Genomic DNA, 9004 nt, shown 5'->3' with positions numbered 1-9004 from the left:
ATTTCAAGTACAGTTTACAATTTTCAGTGATTTTGTCTTTCTAGAAAGGTATTGTTTTAGTTGATGTGAACATAATATATTAACGTAATGATTGAGAAAAAATCCTACTGACCCCTGTTTATGTTGGTAAACTACATGTATAACTGTTTCTTAGAGGTAACGCAATTTAAATAATAAGTATTAAAAATGGAACTCCTCTGATATTACCTGAGTTCTTTCTCTCTAATTATAAGTTTCACTTGTTGATCACAGTATACATGTTATCAACAAGTGAAAGCGGTTATAATCCTTTTTCAGGTATAGGATTCCTTCAATTTAACGACGTTTCGTGTACACCACTACCTGTAAGTAAAGTGGATAGAAAATAACTGGCAAAGTCAAAATAAATGTTTTGACTGCTCAAACATATGATACTCAAACATAACATAATTTTTTTCAACAATAACTTGATCCATAGAGTCGGATCACGTCTAGATGCCAGATGCAGATCGATTACACAAAACGCGAAACGATGAGAGTGTTCTTACACAACTATTAAAGGGGCATGGTCACGATTGTGGTCAAATTCAATTTTTAGGTTTTTATTATTTACAATGCTTTAGAAATGCGTTTCTAATGATCTTAAAAATAAAATTTGATAGTCATTCGTTAAGTTTTTGGCAAGATACAGGGCTCACAATTTTTTGTCATGTAAACAAGGCTCGAGCCCTGTTTTTGTTTACATAGGTTCAATATACCAGTAAAAATCTTTTTCCAACATATTTTTCTATCTTTTTATTTATTTTAAGCATATATAAACAGTTCCTAACGTTTAGCACATTCATTTTAGGTTTAAACCTGAATTTTTTACTTCAACGTTCAAACTTTAAACAAACGCTTTGTTTACATAGCGAAAAATTTCAAGCTCTGTAATTCGCTTATAACTCAACAAATGAAATGACATTCAAATTTAGGTTGCCTATTAAAAATGCCTTTCTGAAGCATTGTAAATATAAAAATTGGAAAAATAATTTTTGACCAAAATCGTGACCATGCACCTTTAAGAAGTTAAAGTGAGATAGCTGTTATACATGTAGCAGAGCATTGAAAGTGATAAAACTCAGTAATAAGCTAAGACAAATTCAACTCGAATATACAGTAAAGAGTGTCGAAATTGTTGCTAAATAACTTTTTCAAACGTTAATTTTCGATAAGTGATTGATGCATGCCTAATTGTAATTTTTAAATGAATTGTGCACTGGCGTCGGAAGCAAATTGAAAGTGAGGGGGCTAGACTAATCCTCAGAAATATTGAGAAAAAAAAGCCAAATTCCCAAAATCATGGAAATCTTAATCCGGGGGAGGGGGGGGGGGATTACCTATACTTCAAAAAAAATTTTTTACCTACCAAATTTTTTTCCCCAAATCATGAAATTCCTAATCCGTGGGGGGGGGGGGGGGGGGGGGGGTCTAGTAAAGTATGCCTCTGAATCCAACTTCTCAATCTTTCAATGTAAATTTTGAAACAATATTCTTTCCTGCGAGAAAAAGTGGGGGGGCTGAACCCTCTATCATGCTTTATGCCTAATGGTTAGGTATAACTTTGCAATAAAAGTTGGGAGGGGGGGGGGGGCTCAGCCCCCTAGCCCCCCCCCCCCGGTTCCGACGCCTATGTTGTGATAGGAAACCTCATTGGTTGAACTTTAATTTATTTGTCTGACCTATTCCTTTGAATGCAATGTGAAAATATTTCGAAAATAATTAACAAATATGTTTTCCTGTAAATGTCATTATCGGCATCTGAACCGTTCTGTGTAAAAATTATTAATTATGTCGCAAATTTAACATCTAGACGTTTACACAGACGTTACGCCCATATCTACGAATCATGTGCAAGAACAATGTTTTACAAACGTTATAAATTCAATACTAAACGTAAATTAACGCGTAGAAGTAGCTTACGAGTGAAATTTTTCTAAAAGTATAGTGGCAACCAATGCTACGCATACGCAATACGTACATTCATCTTCGTATAAGAGTTGTGAGTCGTCTGCTGTGACCGAAGATATTAAAAAACAAAAACTCAACTTAGTTTTCTTTTCTGTCTAGTCAATACTGCAAAGTGATTCTTACCTGGTGGATTACTACATTTTTGCCAGTTAAGGGAAGGCATTACCGTGGGGTTGCCCCTGTCCCAATGCCTGTAGAATTCGAATCCAATGGATGTGGAAATTTATGAGATTGTTAAAGGAGTTCTTATCTTATTAGTTGCATCTGAACTAAAACATTACGAATGCGACATATTATTAATGGCACATTGATTATTTGATAATTTAATCTTTGCGTTTTACATGTTTTTGAAATACTTTTACTTTTGAAAATCCATTACATAGGCAATTCCTCTATATAGGCAGTGTATCAAAATATCAAAATAAGACCAAAGTAATATTTGTCGCTATCATGTTTCATAGATTTTAATTCAATTCAAACCGATTAAAAACTTAACTAGAATTACGTGTTCATTTTTGTAGGGCCGTTGATGTATTTGCATTTGCTGCCGTGAACTTGTATTTATTAAGCTTTAAGTAATTAAAGAATGATTTTCGATTCATCCTCAAAATAATGATTAATGTATCATCAAAAGAAGAAATACTCAAATACATCCAATAATAATTGAAACTTACAAAACATTTGGTAAATCAATATTACAAAATTTAAATAATTATGAATTAAAACTACACTTGAGTTTATTATAATAATTATAAAATTTGCAGGTGTTGTAAATGAAATTTGAAAAAAAGTAAATGGAATGAAACAAGTTATAACATTGTAATAATTAAAAATTGAACTCGAAATTTATTATGAAAATATTTAAGATTTGCAGGTGTTGATCTCTATAAGATAAGGTGCAGTGGATATGCACTTTTAAAAAAACATTTGTGGCTCTATCAATTGAAACAGATGTCCTTGCATTTGGATTGCAGCCATTACATGTACATGCTTAGATAGTGATAACACAGTTATGACAGATTTCTACAAAGAAGTGTTCTCAAGCAATCTTAAACATACATAAACACTTTATGCCTGTTCCAAAGTATGGAGCAAAGCAAATTGTTTGTTTTGAACATTTGATTTAGAATCATTAAATAATTCAAAATCATCAAAATCCGTCATGGCTCAACGCTTGCACATGAAGTGAGTACACCGTGTGCATGAATTCATATCATTATGAACACAGACGGATGGGGGGGGGATGGGGGTGGTCCTCCCACTTTTTCTCGCAGCCAACAAATTTCTTCTTAATTCACATATTTAAAAAAATGTCCCCCACCCCCACCAACTTTTTGAGACCAATTAAAAAACTGAAGTGAAAATAAGGAAATAAACAGTGAATTTGAAGTTAAAGGTACTACGCTACCCCCTTCCTCCTCATCGAATGATTTTGGGAAGTTGTTCAATATTTTTTGAATGAGTCAGCCCCCCTCCCCTCCCACACTTTACAAAAAGGTGCTACGTGCCTGTGATGAGCGTGCAGTTCATTTCACTGTCCAAGATCATGACCCAAACAAAATAACATTATACTTCGTTATGAATGAGTTTAATTTCAACTAAAAGATAATTTAATTTCATTGCTCAACAAACATTAGATGCACCTTAAAATTTCAAGTGCGATTTGGTCAGCTATAACCCATATTTTAGTAAAGGAAAACTCCTAATATTTTTAACTTTTTAAAGGTAAATGTTTCCTTTTATCTTTATATAAAGCTCCCCTTCTAAAGGAGGTTATTTTTAGTAATAGTTGTCCATGACCATCCAGCCTTGTTAAGTACAAACTACGAAGTACTTTTACAACGAAATGCCTAGTGTTTTGGGGTCATCGATAAAGTGAAGAATATGAATTTTGAATAAATATAAATACAAGAACTGAAATAAAAGGGGGTTCATGGGCTACATTGCCCGCCTAAACACCAATGTCAAAGCTTTGATCAATGTATCTATATAAAGTCAAGTACAAAAATATTTGGACAATTCAGTAGAGAATTTCTTAACATTGAACAACCCTTTTTAGTCACAGCTTTGTTTCAACAACTTCGAATCAAAACTTTAACAAGTTGCTTTAATAAAATTACTCGTGGCTTTGCAGTTCTTGAAAATATAATCTTTTAATAATCCCCACCCCCCCCCCCCCCCCCCCGATCATGATTTGGACAAACATAAATCTAAATTTTCTACGTTAACTCTTTTCACAAGCTCTGTAATTCTGACAACGTTCATTAAGCAAACAAAGAAGTAAAGCAACATGTCATAAAACGTAATCAATAAACTAATCACGTTTGAAGGATAAAGGCCAAAGTCATTACTATCTAAATAGAAATGTATTTTTCCTGATCAAATTTTGTTTCAACTCTAAAAAATTGAATTAACGTGAAAAAGAATAATTAATTAATTTATACGGAAACGTATATTACATAATTATTTATGAGAACAATCGTAATCTTTGTGTGACCCTCACGCGACAATTAGGACAGTCTGTCAGCTGATCAGAACATTGACTGCAGAAAGTGTGCCCACACTGAAAAGCAATGCTGTTGTTTCTGTCGAAACATATTGGACAACACCTATCATCTCCGACGATTAATGCCTCGTCTTCATGATCAGCTGAAAGAAATAAAAATCCATAAAGGTGTGAGTTAGAATATACCAAATGTGCAATTTGGAACTACATGGAAGAATAATTGAGATATATGCATAATTTGAACATAATTTATTGGGTAAATTCAATAGGATTTGGACAACAGGCATGCATAGCCTGAGTATATCCTCTTCTGATATAATAGGTCAGATTACATAAATTTCATAAGTATACAGTATAGTATACATTTATAATTATAATCATGTATTTTGATAATAACATAAGTATTTTATTTGTGAATTGTAGAGATACAATAATGAATGAGTATCTACTTCATTATATTCTAATCTAGCTATACATATTTATTAATTGATAATAGTTTGAGTATTATTAGTTAATTGAATATTATACAAATATTGACTGAGGTTGAGGGCACCATTGATTATACATTGTATTAGTCCCCGAGGGACAAAATATTGCCCGACGCGAAGCGAGGCAATATTTTCGTCCCAAGGGGGCTAATATAATCAATGTTGCCCGAAAACACTGTCAACATTTGTTTTGTTATATGAAGAAACAAACCAAAATTTAAGAAATTAACTGAAAACAGATCGCCGTAATTTTCTTAGCTCAACAAAGAGTTCATGAATTCAATTTTGTGCAAAGTTCATTTCAAAAATATTCTGAGCATCAAACGGTCACTGGTGATATTCTGCCGACCGTAAGAATTAACAAACAGATGTTCTACCTGATTTAACTTCACAGTAATTCGCAATTCCTTATATCCGTTATAATAGCAAACCGTCGCATCGTGCGTCCGTTGTTTACTTGGCTTGACTGTCTATTATGACGTCACCTTGTTTTGGAGTCGCAAAGAATTATTTACGTCATCGTTTACGAAGAAACAAATCAGAGGCGATTATTTGAAATAGAGGGAATGTTCTCTAGATATTATTCCTACAATGTAGCTGGTCACTAACAAAAAGATTGACCGGTCAATATTTTTCGGACGAGCTAATGTTACAATTATTGCCTTATACTTTTCTAAAAGTGAAATTTGAAAAAAAAATACTATTTGAATATAGATCTCCTGTTGTCTGTTGCTTCAACTCGATAGCAAGAACATTTTTTGTACGTATTTTTCTTAAGCTACAAACAAGGGAACAATTTTAAATCAATTATGATATCATAATGGATGTAGTACTTAACATACATCTTAAAACTATTTACTACATTTTGACTGTTAACTTGAACTTAGGTTCTTTTATGTTTTAGAGAATCAAGAAAGCGAGTGTACCAAAACTAACCAAAGATCAAATTTCTAAGAAGTCGAGGGACAAAGATGGTGCCTTATAGCTACAGCAAACCGAGACTTACAAAAATCGATATTTATCATAGTATACAATAATATATTTTCAGCATTAACATCATTCTAAAACAAATAGCAACAAATCGGAAACCATTTTCATATCCCACATAAGTTTTCTTGATATTTAGCTATTTTAATATCCTTTCCAATGTATTGTTTTTTCTGTTTATTAATCTTCGTCTCTTCACAAATAAAGATGCATCTATAATCCAGAAAATTTATGAAAGGTAACTCTTTTGAGTACTGTTGAATCATCATTAAATCAACTGGAATTTGGTATTGGTATTAATGTACTAGAATATATTTCTAAGAATTAAATCATTTATGTATCATAACCGATTTTGTAAAAATGATTGCAACAGGGAACATTTTAAATTTAGTATTATGATTTTTAGCTCACCTGAGCTGAAAGCTCAAGTGAGCTTTTCTGATCACCTTTTGTCTGCGTCCGTCTGTCTGTCTGTCCGTCCGTCCGTCTGTCCGTCCGTCTGTAAACTTTACATTTTGAACTTCTTCTCTTAAAACGCTTATCCAATTTCAACCAAATTTGGCACAAAGCATCCTTATGGGAGGGCGAATATAAATTGCAGAAATAAAAGTCCGACCTATATTCAAAGCGGAGAAAACTTTGAAACTGTAGAAAAAAGGGGTGCATTTTTAAAAATCTTCTTCTCAAGAACTACTGATTCCAATTCAACGTAGTTTAGCATAAATTATCCTTATGGGAAGGAAAATATAAATTGCAAAAATTAAGGTCTAATTCTGTTTCAAATCTGAGTTATTACGAAAATAATAATAAAGGAAAGGCGTGTTTCAATCGGGTTCGGCATCCGGTAAAATGGGTAGACAAGACTTGGCCTGGGCAAAACAAAAGATTGGCAGTTATTAATCTGCCAATCTCATTAAAATTTCAGGATATTTGATGGACCAGTATATTTGTATTTGCTGTAAATATTGCTGCAAAATAATGCGTATTTGGAATTGACGATTGCTGATCTGCCCCGGTTTTTATTTTGCCACGGTCCGGGTTTGCATACCCATTTTACCAAGACTCGTATTCCATACTTCTAAAACGAGGTTCTTTGTTTAAAGCAGCAATGACATTATACGAAAAAGTGTCGATCTGACTATGATGAATTTGCTTGTTGAGCAACAGTTCGCGAATGAAGGGAAATGTTTGAAACATGCAAAATATATTGGTGCCGATTTTGTGAAGTAAATTGAGGCTAAATATTTCAATGCGCTGACAGTTTTCACACATGACGTTGGTGTTAGCTTGTTCTGATTTTCGTTTCGTTTTCATTATTTATGCTTTGTAACCTTGGAGCTATCGTCTGTATTTCGTGATTTTTACGTATCAAATCAAACAGAGACTTCGGTAAATCAAACAGTTAACTGTTTACCTGCATAAATTAAGCAAAATCTGAGGTATCAAAAAAGTACGGAAATACAATTCATTCTATCGGTAATTCGGCATTATCTTTTGCGTAATGGTAGATTAATGCAATAGGTTTTGTTGAAATGCTCGGCATTTTCTCGAGTTTATTCAGTTTAAATAGAGTTTGATATCGCTGTCGGAAATATGTAGGTATATACAAGTATATATATGATTCATTTCGAAAAAATAAATTGTGTTCTTTATTTGTTATAGTGCATGTTTCTTGTGTTTAATTGTTTACAATTTCTATTTACTAACCATATTTGAGTGTTAAGCTTCGAATTATAAGCAAGATACAGAGATTTGCTCACAATTCTATGTTTGTACACAGATCTTAAAAAATAAAAATTAAAAAAGTTAAAAAAAATTGTCAATATTTATTGAGAAAATTTTCAAAGTCTGTTCTTCCAGAAACCAACTTTAACAACTTATTGTATTGTAAACTTAACCTTTTTTCGTCATTATTACTCCTACTGTACATGTGATCCTTGACTGTGTTTGTGTACATTTGTATAAACTGATTTTGAACCTCAAATACCAGTGAACTGGTCTTGAGTGAATAAAAGAATTGAAAATCTTAGGCCATTCTTTTTTTCCATTTTAAATGCTGAATAGGAAATACCAAGTTACAAATCTTAAGCTGAATGTAATAAAGTCTTGTGAACAAAATATGACTCAAACCTAGGCGAACTGTGAGCTCTGTATCTTGCTTATAATTCTACGATTGAAGCTGAAATGTTGGTTGAACATTAGAAATTCTATATGAATTAGAGTATGTTAAATACTCGTACAAACAAAATAAAGATTGATATTCTGTATATACCTACTCTCTTGGGCCCCCTCTTTATACAATAAATAATGTGAAATCTACATCAATTTTGATAGTTTTTCAGACACGGGTAAATAAAAACGACATCTTTAAAACAGTTTCCATAGTTCTGACACATTTCTGTTGCGGGGATAAAGTAATTATCGCTATTCCTAAGAAAATATCACAGCGGAAAATTATCCTGGTTTGTACGCAAAGTAAATAACAGTCATTTAATTATAATGGAGAAGACAAATAAATTTTTTGAATGTTTTTAATTTGAGGAATTGAGCACTTTGAGGTACAATTTTCTTCTTCACATCTATACATGTAGGATTTTTTAAATAAAAAATAATAACAATTATATTTTTTTTAAAAAATACAATAACTAGTAAGTAGCTGATGAAAAAAATGTACCTTTATGCTTTCATATATTTTGATCGCTTTACAAAGAAAATATAGGGAATTGGAAGTTAACAACTTAACAGTTTACTCCTACCAAAAGTTTAGTTTTATATCTTGCGTAGGATTTTCTTATTTTGGTAAAAAAAAAAATAGTATTTCATAAAGGTACAATGTCAAAGATTACGTGTATGCAAAAATAAGTGTAAAATTCGAATACTTTATAATATTTATTTTTTGTTATTCTACCGAGGGACCATACGGCACAATATCTTTTGAACGCCCATTGTTGCTCAGGTGAGCGATGTGGCCCCATGGGCCTCTTGTAATTTCAAGTACAGTTGACAATTTTCAGTGATTTTGTCTTACTAGAAA

Source organism: Magallana gigas, chromosome 3 (assembly GCF_963853765.1).
Source record: "Magallana gigas chromosome 3, xbMagGiga1.1, whole genome shotgun sequence".
NCBI classification, from domain to species: domain Eukaryota; kingdom Metazoa; phylum Mollusca; class Bivalvia; order Ostreida; family Ostreidae; genus Magallana; species Magallana gigas.
Note: the sequence above shows the minus strand (reverse complement) of the source record.